The sequence below is a fragment of the Carassius carassius genome, chromosome 43 (genome assembly GCF_963082965.1).
Source record: "Carassius carassius chromosome 43, fCarCar2.1, whole genome shotgun sequence".
Classification (NCBI taxonomy): domain Eukaryota; kingdom Metazoa; phylum Chordata; class Actinopteri; order Cypriniformes; family Cyprinidae; genus Carassius; species Carassius carassius.
In genome coordinates this window covers 22,263,759-22,277,262 of record NC_081797.1, presented here as the reverse complement: position 1 = coordinate 22,277,262, position 13,504 = coordinate 22,263,759, and the positions used below count along the sequence as shown (strand labels likewise).

The window sequence follows — 13,504 nt, the reverse complement described above, 5'->3', positions numbered from 1 at the left end:
AATCCAAGATAAACACAAAGAGCGGACAGATTAACACTCTAATTCGACGACATGATTCTAGTTGATGTTCACTCGGACTCATGTCTTCCATTGTTATTTTAAAAGGTTTTTTTTCTGCTTTATTAGACAGATTTACAATGCAGAATGCACATCAAATTGTTTTGAACAGGAAAAAAAAAAAGAGAGAAAAAATGGGATTTGTAAATGTTGCAGGCCAGAAATGAACCTGAATCATCCACAAGAGCACCACAGCTCAAATTTGGCCAACCACTGCACCATTGCTCTGTCCTGCACTAGATTATAATATATAAAATATAGTATCCCCTCACTATTTAACATTGCAATATATGGCTATATAAATATACCAAAATATAATTACATAATGGATTATATTTTTATATAATAACAACAACACCACCACATTTTTTTTAAGTGTGCATTTGTTAATCTGGCTTACTCTGTGATAATAGACAGATTTATGGTGAAGAACAGTCACAAAATTGCTGTGGAAAGAGAGAAAAAAGATGGAGAGAGTGTTTGAGTGTTTAAAAGTTTATCTGACCAATGAGAGCACAAGAAAATGTTGGAAAGAGTAGCTATGCCTCATTCTGAAGGCTGCGCCCTCTAGAGGTCACATTTGTGTGGAATATTTCTATGGAATGGAATTGGGAAATTCTGCAGGCTGGACTCGAACCTGAATCATCCACATGAGCACAACAGCTCAAATTTTCAGGAACACGTGCACCAAATACTGCTTTGTCCTGCCCTAGATCCTAATGGATCAGAGAACACTGAAAGACATGGCCTGGCAGGAAATGCACATATTTGTGGATATATTGCGCAATGGTGCCAAATAAAAAGGGTGACCAAAGTTTGAATTAAGCTGATGTTATGTCCCAATACCACTTCTTGAAGACGCTTTTGGAGCCATCGAATTATTGCTTGGCTTGATTTGACTTATCCAACTTCTGGCTCAGCAAATGTGTGAATTTGGGGTGGGGCTACCAGTTTATCAGACCAATGGCATACCTTATGACCATATATGGTCATGAGGCATCTCAGGGGGCGGGGCTAGAGACAGCAGGTGAGGTGAAACATATATTTTGGTGTTAAAACTAGAAGACTGCTGCTCCCATCAGTGTACAGGGAGCCTTAATTTCCACCATTAATAACCCCCCATCTTCATTTGGGATTGGGGGAGACGTTGTCACGGCCCAAAGTGAAATGTATGGTTTGTAATTACAGGAGTCTGAGGAGCAGGGTTCCACCTGACCAGCCCCACGCCGTTCTATTACCCCCGCTGCTTTTACCCCCGGCTGCCCTCTGCCGCCTTTCCCTCACGTACTTCGTCTTTGACCCCCAAGTGGCCTCAGCTAAATCCCAACATCATTTTTCATCGGGCCGCAGGTTTTCAATGGTCACGGCGTCCCCACGGCATCCCCCTCACACCAGCCTCCCGGCCCGGCCCCGATAGCCAAGCGGGAGCACCGTTAGTCCATCACTGCCATTGTTAAAGAGAGAGCAAAGAGTCGTCATGCAACTTTAATATCGCCGCTCTTGGACAAATAGTAAAATCGAAGAGATCCATAAACCACTTGAGTTCACATTCAGGCCTTCCTAACCATTTTAAAAAGCCTCCCTCCTTTAAAAGCCAGTAAAAGGCCTTAAACATATATATATATATATATATATATATATATGCATTCTGGCCGCTCAGCCGAGTGGTATTGAGATCGTAATCATTATCGAACATTTTATCCCCAGTTGTAATTTTCTTGCATGTTACATCAGTTTTTTCCATGCTTTGTGAATTTCATCCAAGGTTAATAATGCTCAATAATTTGACTAACCAACCATACCTGGTGTTCATTACAGAGCCGATAAACAGATTCATCAAAAACGGACATGAAATGCACATTAAAAGCCTCAGATTCTATTTCCTCTGACACTCAATATCAATAACAGGCTCCACAGGCACACAGAAGATTACAGAGCGACTAAAATAAAAGAAAGATCCTGAAGTTTTTGTCTTGTTTTGTACTTGCCTAATTGTGGGAAAAGTTTCAAACGTATAATTAATGTCCCAGATTGTGTTGTAAACATTACTTTTTATAGTAGATCATGTTCCATTAATATATTTTGTACATTTTGTATTAAAAATATATAAAAACGTAATTTTTTTGAAAAGTAACGTGCATTGCTAAGAACTTAATTTGAACAACTTTAAAGTCGATTTTCTCAATGTTTGAATTTTATTTTATTTTTTTACCCTCAGATTCCATATTTTCAAATACAACCCGAATTCCGGAAAAGTTGGGACGTTTTTTAAATTTTAATAAAATGAAAACTAAAAGACTTTCAAATCACATGAGCCAATATTTTATTCACAATAGAACATAGATAACGTAGCAAATGTTTAAACTGAGAAATTTTACAATTTTATGCACAAAATGAGCTCATTTCAATTTTGATTTCTGCTACAGGTCTCAAAATAGTTGGGACGGGGCATGTTTACCATGGTGTAGCATCTCCTTTTCTTTTCAAAACAGTTTGAAGACGTCTGGGCATTGAGGCTATGAGTTGCTGGAGTTTTGCTGTTTGAATTTGGTCCCATTCTTGCCTTATATAGATTTCCAGCTGCTGAAGAGTTCGTGGTCGTCTTTGACGTATTTTTCGTTTAATGATGCGCCAAATGTTCTCTATAGGTGAAAGATCTGGACTGCAGGCAGGCCAGGTTAGCACCCGGACTCTTCTACGACAAAGCCATGCTGTTGTTATAGCTGCAGTATGTGGTTTTGCATTGTCCCGCTGAAATAAACAAGGCCTTCCCTGAAATAGACGTTGTTTGGAGGGAAGCATATGTTGCTCTAAAACCTTCATATACCTTTCAGCATTCACAGAGCCTTCCAAAACATGCAAGCTGCCCATACCGTATGCACTTATGCACCCCCATACCATCAGAGATGCTGGCTTTTGAACTGAACGCTGATAACATGCTGGAAGGTCTCCCTCCTCTTTAGCCCGGAGGACACGGCGTCCGTGATTTCCAACAAGAATGTCAAATTTGGACTCGTCTGACCATAAAACACTATTCCACTTTGAAATAGTCCATTTTAAATGAGCCTTGGCCCACAGGCCACGACGGCGCTTCTGGACCATGTTCACATATGGCTTCCTTTTTGAATGATAGAGCTTTAGTTGGCATCTGCTGATGGCACGGCGGATTGTGTTTACCGACAGTGGTTTCTGAAAGTATTCCTGGGCCCATTTAGTAATGTCATTGACACAATCATGCCCGATGAGTGATGCAGTGTCGTCTGAGAGCCCGAAGACCACGGGCATCCAATAAAGGTCTCCGGCCTTGTCCCTTACGCACAGAGATTTCTCCAGTTTCTCTGAATCTTTTGATGATGTTATGCACTGTAGATGATCAGATTTGCAAAGCCTTTGCAATTTGACGTTGAGGAACATTGTTTTTAAAGTTTTCCACAATTTTTTTACGCAGTCTTTCACAGATTGGAGAGCTTCTGCCCATCTTTACTTCTGAGAGACTCTGCTTCTCTAAGACAAAGCTTTTATAGCTAATCATGTTACAGACCTGATATCAATTAACTTAATTAATCACTAGATGTTCTCCCAGCTGAATCTTTTCAAAACTGCTTGCTTTTTTAGCCATTTGTTGCCCCCGTGCCAACTTTTTTGAGACCTGTAGCAGGCATTAAATTTTAAATGAGCTAATTAAGTGGATAAAAGTGTAAAATTTCTCAGTTTAAACATTTGCTACGTTATCTATGTTCTATTGTGAATAAAATATTGGCTCATATGATTTGAAATTCCTTTAGTTTTCATTTTATTAAAATGTAAAAAACGTCCCAACTTTTCCAGAATTCGGGTTGTAGTTATATCTCAGCCAAATATTGTCCTATCCTAACATTATTATTTATAATTACGGTATTTATTTATTCAGCTTTCAGATTATGTATAAACCTCAAATTACAAAAAAAAAATAAAAATCTACTTTTATGACTGGTTTTGTAGTCCAGCGTCACATATTTTAATACATTATGTATAGCTTTCATGTTAAACGTTAAGTTACGTAGAGTTTTTAGACCAATGATATTTCACAGAGGGCGAGGCTACACTATATACTTTATTACAAAAATACCCAAGTAAGTCAAAATTACTGTTCATTTAATGCACAAGGACGGCTGTGCTTACTATAGAGGTCTGAATCAATTTAGTTACAGTTATCCTGAACAAATTTGCCTCAATCTACCAGCTCACCACAAACCGTCTACTTCACGCTTTATCTGAAGAAGGAAAGCCACAGAATTTCTTCACTTTCTACCTTTAGCCGAGAGAGAGAGAGACCCAGCGACACGACCCTGGTGAGAGGCCGCAGAAACACAGTCGCACAGCCATCAAAATTCAATTAAACTAGAAATACATAGCGAGCATGACATTTATCAAGGCACATAAAACAGAAGATTTCCCGTCAGTACGGCTTGTTATTCATCCCCTGTGCCACCTTATGAACTCCATTTCCTGTTCTGACACCGAGCTTTCTGCAAAACAAAACAAGGATATGAGTTTCACGGCCAGTTCTTGCAGGGGACTAATTGTGTCTTGGTTTAGACTGTTTTTTTTAACCCACGTTACATTTCTACATAATATAATGCTGAGAATAGCATTAATTAGGAAAATCAGAAACTACTTGATTAGATTAGAAACATCATGAAAATGCCCTTGCTTCCTTCCTTGCTGTTAAAATGCTTTGAAGTTTTATTAAAATAAAATTTATTAGATTATTATTATTAGTATTATTATCTTCCAAACAACCAGTCTTATTTTAGTATTATTTATGTATTAAGTTAGTTTGTTTTAAATTACCTTTTATTTTGATTTTCTTTTAAATCTCATTATTTTATTATTTATTTATTTTTATTTCTATGAGCCTTTTTTCAGTTTAGTTTTGTACTTCAACTTACTCATTTCAGCTAAGTCGGATGCCATTTTCATGTAAAAGCTTTTCATGTAGCATTTATATTTTATTTTATTTTATTTCGGCTTTATTTCAATGACGGATCAAAAACCATTTTTATTTTATTTTTTATTTTATTATTATTTGAGTTGAGAGGGGATGGTTTATTGTTAACATTGCTCAGTTTTTGTCGCAAACTTGTGAATTAAACACAATTAAACACAACATCTGAACAATAATAGATGACATTACTCAAAGAAAGGATTAAGGTTTTTAAACACACATAAAAAAAATAAACAGACCGGGTTTAAATGTTTTTTTTTATCTTTTAGGTTTAAAGGCATAACTGTGACTTCAGTTCAAACAAAACTGATGAAATAATGTTGTTTTCTTTCCAAACAGGTTTCTCTGAACATCTCCCTCCATCTGCCATTGGTTAAAAAAACAGTTAACCCCAGCCTAAACTCATGCTATGGGTTAAAGATGTTTTGCTGTGTCTGGCTGGACACGAATCTAAAACAAACCAACATTCTGAAAGCCATAGTGTTTTCACTTCTCAGAGAAAAAGTTTAACGTAGGAGAAAATATTTAAATAAATAAAAAAATACAAACTAGACCTTTAAATATTTTCTCTTTCTAGCTTGAATTCTCACTGTATCAAGGGGTAGAGCACAAAAAAGTGCCTCTAGTGAATAACAGTGACTGCACTGGTTTACCTGCCTCATGCATAAGAACCGGTGAACTGAAAATAGGAACAGAATAAATATAGAAGTCCGTAAATGTACACATGCATCCACGTCTGCGGCGCTGTGACTCAGAAAGACAAACAGAGGCCCGTTAGAGCACAGTGACCGCCACAGAGCATTCATCACCATCACAGACCGGCAGCCGAGAGGCGACTCCAGCACTACACCTGCTCAACAAAAATAACCATGTGCTACACACTCAACTGAAAACAACACTGACTCCAGCGCACGTCAAAACACAAACCGGTCTGACCAGGTACATCAGGATGGAGAAAAAGTGGATCCAAAATAAATTACTGATGATTTATTTGTAACTTCATGGAAGAATGTAATGGTCCTTACTGAGAAAAATAACAGAACTTGGGATAATGTAGAAGGACTATGTAAAATGCTTAGGTACGAAATTTTGCAAAGATTTTATGCAGATTTCCATGCTGTAAAAATATTAAATATATGTAAAAAGTGTGATGCATTGGTTAACATGTAGTAAGTGATGCTGCCTTACAAAAAGCAAGAGAAACAAATTGCGAACAAGAGCTTGAACAAGGAGTTGTAAAGCATATTCTGAAAAAAAGGGCATGATCTTCTTAATGTTGAATAATGCTAATTTGCAGGACCGGCATTTATAGCAATGTGGTCTGAGAAAGTCAGTTGATCATCAATCACAACTCTGTTTTTGAAGGAGTTATGGTCGATGAGCCTAACTGGATGTTGAACTTTTTATAAAGTGAAGGGTTTGCTGGAACCACAAGCTGAGCTGGTCCTTCATCCAACAAGAAATGTCTGTTAGACGAGCTGAGATGCGAGTAGCTACCGTCGGTTCATCAGGATGGAATGAGAGGTAGAGTTGAGTGTCATCAGCATAGCAGTGGTATGAAAAGCCATGTTTCTGAATGATAGAACCTAATGATGTCATGTAGACAGAGAAGAGAAGTGGTCCAAGAACTGAGCCCTGAGGCACCCCAATAGTTAGATGTTGTGACTTGGACACCTCACCTCTCCAAGATAATTTGAAGGACCTATCTGATAGGTAAGACTCAAACCATTGAAGTGTGGTTCCTGAGATGCCTTTTGCCAGTAGGGTTGACAGGAGGATCTGGTGGTTAACCATTTCAAAAGCAGCGGATAGATCCAGCAAGGCAAGTATTGAAGATTTGGATTCCGGTTTCAACAACTGAGAGCAAGGCAGTCTCGGTCGAATGTCCACTTCTGAAGCAGGATTGGTTGCTGTCCAAGTGGCTGTTCTGTGTGAGAAAGGCAGAGACTTGGTTGAACACTCGTTCAAGTGTTTTTGCAATGAAAGGAAGAAGGGAAACTAAAAGAGATGGGCTGAGGTTGGGTTTCTTAAGTAGTGGAATTATACGAGCTTGTCTTAATGATGAGCGAAAAACACCAGTGTGAAGGGATGTGTTAATAATGTGATGTGAGTGCAGGTACAATGGCAGGAGAAATGTCTTGAAGGAGATTAGATGGAATAGGATCAAGCGGACAAGTAGTAGGATGATTGGAAAGGATGACTTTAGAGACTTCTGCCTCAGAGAGTGGAGAGAAGGATGTGAATGAGTGTATGTTTGTTGTACGAGTGAATGTGTGTGTATGTGTGTGTGTGTGTGTGTGTGTGTGTGTGTGATATATATATATATATACAGGCGCGTCGTTAGATATGGGCATCCGGGGCTTCAGCCCCGGATGTTTTTTTTATAGCCCCGGATCTCAAAAAATTTAATTTATTGATAATTATTATTATTTTTTTAATAATTTGTATTTATTTAAAAAAAATGACCGGGTTTTTTAATCTATCCTTCGGAATCAATCATGTATTAAAGACGATTAAAATGTGTTCAAGCAGATCAAAGTTACTATGGTTACAGCTTAGAGTGCGCGTCTGAGGAGAAAGAGCTTTGGGCTTTACTGTCATTGTTGTTTGTGGCTTCTGGTGGTAGCTATGGACATTAGACACTTTTTAAAAAGTAAAATAAGGAGGCAAGAAGAGTTATCTACTGGCGTCGTTCCCTCATCATTACGCTCAGGTCGGTGAAGGCTCTTTAGCATACCCTGGTCTAACGTACCTAGCCCTGTACTTACTGTGGTATTAATGCAGAACAACATGTACTGTATATATAAAGTACGTGGGACCTTACTATTTCGCCTATAACTAATCCATTTTGTGAGCCATAATCCATTTCTCGTGAAGAATGTAGATGAAGTAGCCTATACATCTGATTTGGCGATTGAAACACGATGTGTAAATTAACGTTATTCCCCTCAGATGGATAGCTAGCTAGAATACCAGGGGCCGTATTACAGAAAGAGTCTAAGATAGGATTTTCCCCAATTGGTATTACCGAAGCAAATACTAAATAACTTTAGGAATCATATCTTGCTTCATTCTTTTTATTTCAGGTTAGGAAATCCTAACATCGCTAGCATCAACTTTTCTGTCTGATAGGCTACCTATAGCAACCGATGTCACTTTTCTCATCTCGCGAGACGCGAGCTAAACGGCTTTTAATCGCTGTTTTGCTGCCGTTTTTTTAATGAAACATGCAGTGAAAATGGAGAATTAACAACAACTCATTCATTGTTTCATTCATATCATTGAACTTTAAGTCAGGTGACTATGGTGCGTTCACACCGGACGCGAATAGTGCATCAGGCGCGAGTGATTTTTATGTTTATGACACCTATACAGAGTGCCTGTGTTTACTGTCTGTTGAATGGCCTCTTTACTGGACCTGCACTGTCTATAGTTCCTTTTCCAGACTTATACAAGCAGACTGTTGGAGTGATTTATGTGTGTGTGTGTGTGTGTGTGTGTGTAGATAGATAAATAGATATAGATAAATATAGAAAGATAAATATCTATATACACAGTATATATATATAGTTTTATATTCATTTTTTAATATTCATGTATTATTTATTTGTGTTTCAGTGAATAGCTGTTACAGTTCTACAAATAAAGCATTCTATCTTTTTACCTATCATTTAAAATGCTACAAAAAAAGGCACCTGAATGCTGTAAAAGAAGTGTTTAATGCTCAACGCTTCCAAGTTACCAAAAGCGCGCGGGGGGGGGGGGGGGGGTTGGGTCTGGGCTAAGCCCCTAATGTATCAAGACCCTAGCAACGCCCCTGTATATATATATATATATATATATATGTATATATATATATATATATATATATATGTAAAGATACTACACACACACACACAAATAATAATGAATAAATAAAATAAAATAAACAGACAATATATTTGTAAAACTGATAAGACACTAGTGGATTTGTAAGCAATCCAATAAAATAAAATACAAATCTAATTACAAAAAAAAAGAAAAAAAAAAGAAAGAAACACACACACACACACACACACATATATATATATATAGAAACAAGAAAAAGCAAATAAAATAAAGTAATAATATAAAATACTCAGTGTTGGGGAGTAACTAGTTACATGTAACGGCGTTACGTAATTTAATTACAAAATAAATGTAACAGTAATCAGTTACAGTTACTAAGAAAAAATGAGTAATTAAATTACAGTTACTTATGAAAATTGTAACGATTACAAAGAGGATTACATTTGAATATTTACACACATCCACATACAGCTTATTTCTTTCCCAAATTGCACTAAAACATATGGCCCATAAACTCCGCGACGCGGAAAACACATTCGTAGAATCCAGTCATAAAAATGGAATTCAGCCTATAACGCGGACGCAATATGCCACATTTTGGACGAATAAATCAAAAGTAGGTCAGTACACTTGAATCAAACCCGATATGGACTGATGTCTGTGAATATTAAGCCGCAAAAAGACTGAATATGAATCCTGCACGTTCTGCGTGCCTGTGGAAATCAGGCGCTGACTGGACATCGGGAGAACCGGGACTATTCCCGGTGGCCTGGCAGACGATTTGACCTTCTAATTTAATATTGTTATTCTATAATTGGAGGCCGAATATACTAAAGCGATTATTTCCGAATCCGCCATTCGATAATTAAATCTCTAATAAATCATGAATCGGTTAGTCGTGACTGGCATTGGTTGGGCTCGCGCTCTCTCCGCGCCTCCGCCGAACGGTTTGGATCAGACTCCGAGTAATCAATGCGAGAGAGAGAGACCGGAGTGAACTGTGTAAGCGCACAGCTGGAGCAGAGAAGCGACACTTCTGTTCAGGGTTTCAGGTGCAGGTCAGTTTCATCTGTAAATATGCTAATGTAGTTTTGTATTTGTTTACTTAGTCAAGCAGCAGCACATTGCTCGCAATCACTCAAAATACTGTATAAATGACGGCATTATTATCTTTTGTAATGTTACAGTAGTAAGTTAGCAGACAAATCATCATATTTTATCATAGGTTTAGGGGGAGCTAGTGGATACAAAAACACAACCCTTAGGAAAATTAATATAGCCTATGGTATGGCACTAACCGTGGTTTAATTATGGAATTTGTAGTAAAAATAAATACAAGTAGTAATTCATTTGCCAAAAAAACACAATTGCACTTACAAAACATGGTAAAAATCAAATAAAAATCTTCAGTATTAAAGTCATGAGAGAGATGGGTGGATAATGGAAGTGAAGGTGCAGTTCAGGAGAGAACTCTTAATTACGTTGCAAGTCCCCCAACCTAAGGATTCACATTTTTTAATGTCAGGTCCAAAAAAAAAAATAGTGTTGTCCATGTTTCAGAATGGGTTGTGGGTGTATGAGTGTGAGATTTCCCAGCCTATTTTTTCCCCAGTCCGCCCTCATGGAAATTAATCTCTAGAACAGTCACTTCATGAGCATTTTTTTACTTATTTTGAGAAACTATCATCATATCATATACAAAGAGACAGCAGTGTTTCAAAAAGACACCAATGTTTAGGAGTTTAGTACACAAAATAGGACACATGCTTATTAGATAACCGTATTTGAGTTGATGTATATGCTTTTATTTTTTTATTAACGTATTTTTCCCCAAACCATTGTTAGATGCAGTTAGATGCCGGTAGTTATGCAAAGATTTGGTTTCAAAAACAGTATCTATAAACTATTTCTTTTGATTTTAAATCTGCTTTGAACTTCAGATCAATCTCTAAGTAAAGTCTGATTGTGTGGTGGATGTGTTCAAATGTGATCATCTTAATTCAGGTGATGAAGGATGATGAAAGTCTGACAGTATTGAGCACTACTGTAAGGTTAAACCTGCATGGTGTAAAATGGTTGAAGATGATTAACAGTTGCAAATTAACATTCATTAGAAATTTATAAAAGTAATCAACATGTACTCAAAAGTAATTAGTTACATTACTTTATTAAAGTAATTAAAAAAGTTACACTACTATTACATTTTAAATAGGGTAACTTGTAATCTGTAACCTATTACATTTCCAAAGTAACCTTCCCAACACTAAATATTAATAAAATTTAAGATTACTATTTTGTGGCACATGTAAGCAGCACGCTTGCTAAACCCAGTGTTTTGGAGTGGAAACAGCAGATTCATGCTGAAGCCTGTGCACAGGTCTCAGGTCAGACGCTGTTGGTTGTGTTGTGACGGGGAGCTTGAGTGAAGTGAACGGCGCTTGAGACGGTAAATAACTTTTAGTTGGTTCAATAGAGGAGAATTAAGGAAAGCGCCCAAGTCGCTAATGGGAATGAATGGGAGGCATCTACCGGGGTCAAACACGCACCACAGGATCAATGCAGGGGTGCAGGTGTAACGCACCACAACCAGAAAACACGTTAACGAGAGAGCGAGAGAGAGAGCGAGAGAGAGAGAGACTGTTTCCATTACCGCCATAAACTGGTAGGGAGAGGATTGTGAGCGTGTTTCTATGGGGACAAGTCTAATGAAATCCAGCACAAGTATCAGTCTAATAAAAGCATAATAACCCCTCCTACTCTAATTACCATATAATGGGGTTATTATTAGACAAAAATTACCGCCACAGCTATTCAAACAAGAACGTGCTTCATGGTTTAAAATGTGAGTGACAAAACACTTTTTATATTAACTAGAAACTCAGTTAAATTCTCTAATGGAACAAATGACTGTCTTACATGTTCAACTATTGTTTGGTAATTAAATATGTTACATATGGTAATACATTTATTTACACAACTACAGTGTGCAATAAAATCCTTATAGAATTGCGTCAGAGACATTTTTGTGCAAGTGAACATCCAAGTGAAGTGAAATCCACAGATATTCAACAAGGAGACGCTATCTCGGTTAAAATACCTGCAATTATTTAAAGCAAATTCTATAAAATAAATGAAATAATAAATCTATTTTTGTAAATGTGACCTCCTGCCATCTAACATTTAAAATACACATTTCATTGATCAAATTATCTAATATATGTCATACAATATAATTGCTATTATGTAATCTTACTGATATAAATAGTTCATCTTTTTCTTGTTATCTTTCATATTGTGTGAAGGAATGCTTGAATTCAGCCGGAATCCTGCGAAAGTGGTTCATGAGTGACACACAGAGCTTCTCTGCCCTCTACTGCTCAATCACGTGACACTACAAGCCCTCACAACTGGTCAGCAGATGATTTTGGGTCTCATATAGTGTTTGTAATAATTAACCATCACTTAATTATAACAAATAATATAATTACGCAATAAATGTCAATATTATATACTTCATATTTATATATTTCAAACATTTGAGGCAAGAAGTGTCAGGTTAGGAATGCAGCCAAACTGATAAGCGTTATACTGAATAAATAACATTTTTGGACATGATGGTTATTCATTAAAATTTCTTGAATCAGGGAACTCAAACATGTCAATATGAATGACTTAGAAGGGACTAAATGTCCCTTTTCGTACTACTTTACACTATTTTTTACAATAACTACTCAAAAAATAATAATAATAATTATATATATATATATATATATATATATATATATATATATATATATATATATATAATGCTGTATATACATTATTTATCTGCGTTTATTTGATCAAAAAAATATGTTGAAATATTATTATAAACACTGTAATTGTTAAATAAACAAAACTATAAAAAAAATTGATGAAATAAAACATAAAAGAAATGTTGCCTTGGCAGCTTCAAAAAATAGGTTGAGATGAAATATTACAATTACTAAGAGTAAAAGAATAAAACTAAATAGACCTGCATGAAAACAACAAAAACTAATTAACAACAATGACAATAAAATTCCTAAGTGTATAAACAATAGCAAAATAATACAGATATTTATCATGTAAAACAGCGGTTTTCTATGTGAATATATTGTTTAAATGTTATTTATCTCTATTTAACAATGCTGCATTTTCAGCATCATTCCTCCAGTCTTCAGAAATCACTAATATGCTGAGCTGCTCCTCAAAAAGACATTTCTCATTATTATCAGTGCTGAAAACAGCTTATCGACAGAAAGCTAAAAACATTCATTTGAAATAGAAATATTTTGTAACATTGAATCTTCACAGTCACTTTTGAGCAATCGGACACATCCTTTCGGAGTAAAAGGAATGAATTCAAAACGGTAGTGTACTGTACACGAGACATAAACCACTACAGTGACACGATTTCACATCCACCAATGAAAGTGCTTCATTTCAGAAAGACACACCGGCTCAAATCTGGCTTCTGTTCGGCTGAAAGTCTGTATTTCACAGATGTGAGGAAACGTTATCACAACAGTGTTGGATTACTTCATGTCTTCAGATGCGGGATGATAATGAATGAGATGCACAGAGCTAATAAGAGTTTAATAACGCTTTAGA

At 36.5% G+C, this 13,504-nt stretch overlaps 1 protein-coding gene across 3 annotated transcripts in view; it reads right to left on the bottom strand.

The window, feature by feature from the left end:
- The window catches only part of LOC132125324 (WW domain-containing oxidoreductase-like), a 225,513-nt gene that overhangs the window by 209,986 nt on the left and 2,023 nt on the right, over nucleotides 1-13,504 (bottom strand). The gene's annotated exons all lie outside the window — the stretch shown is intronic.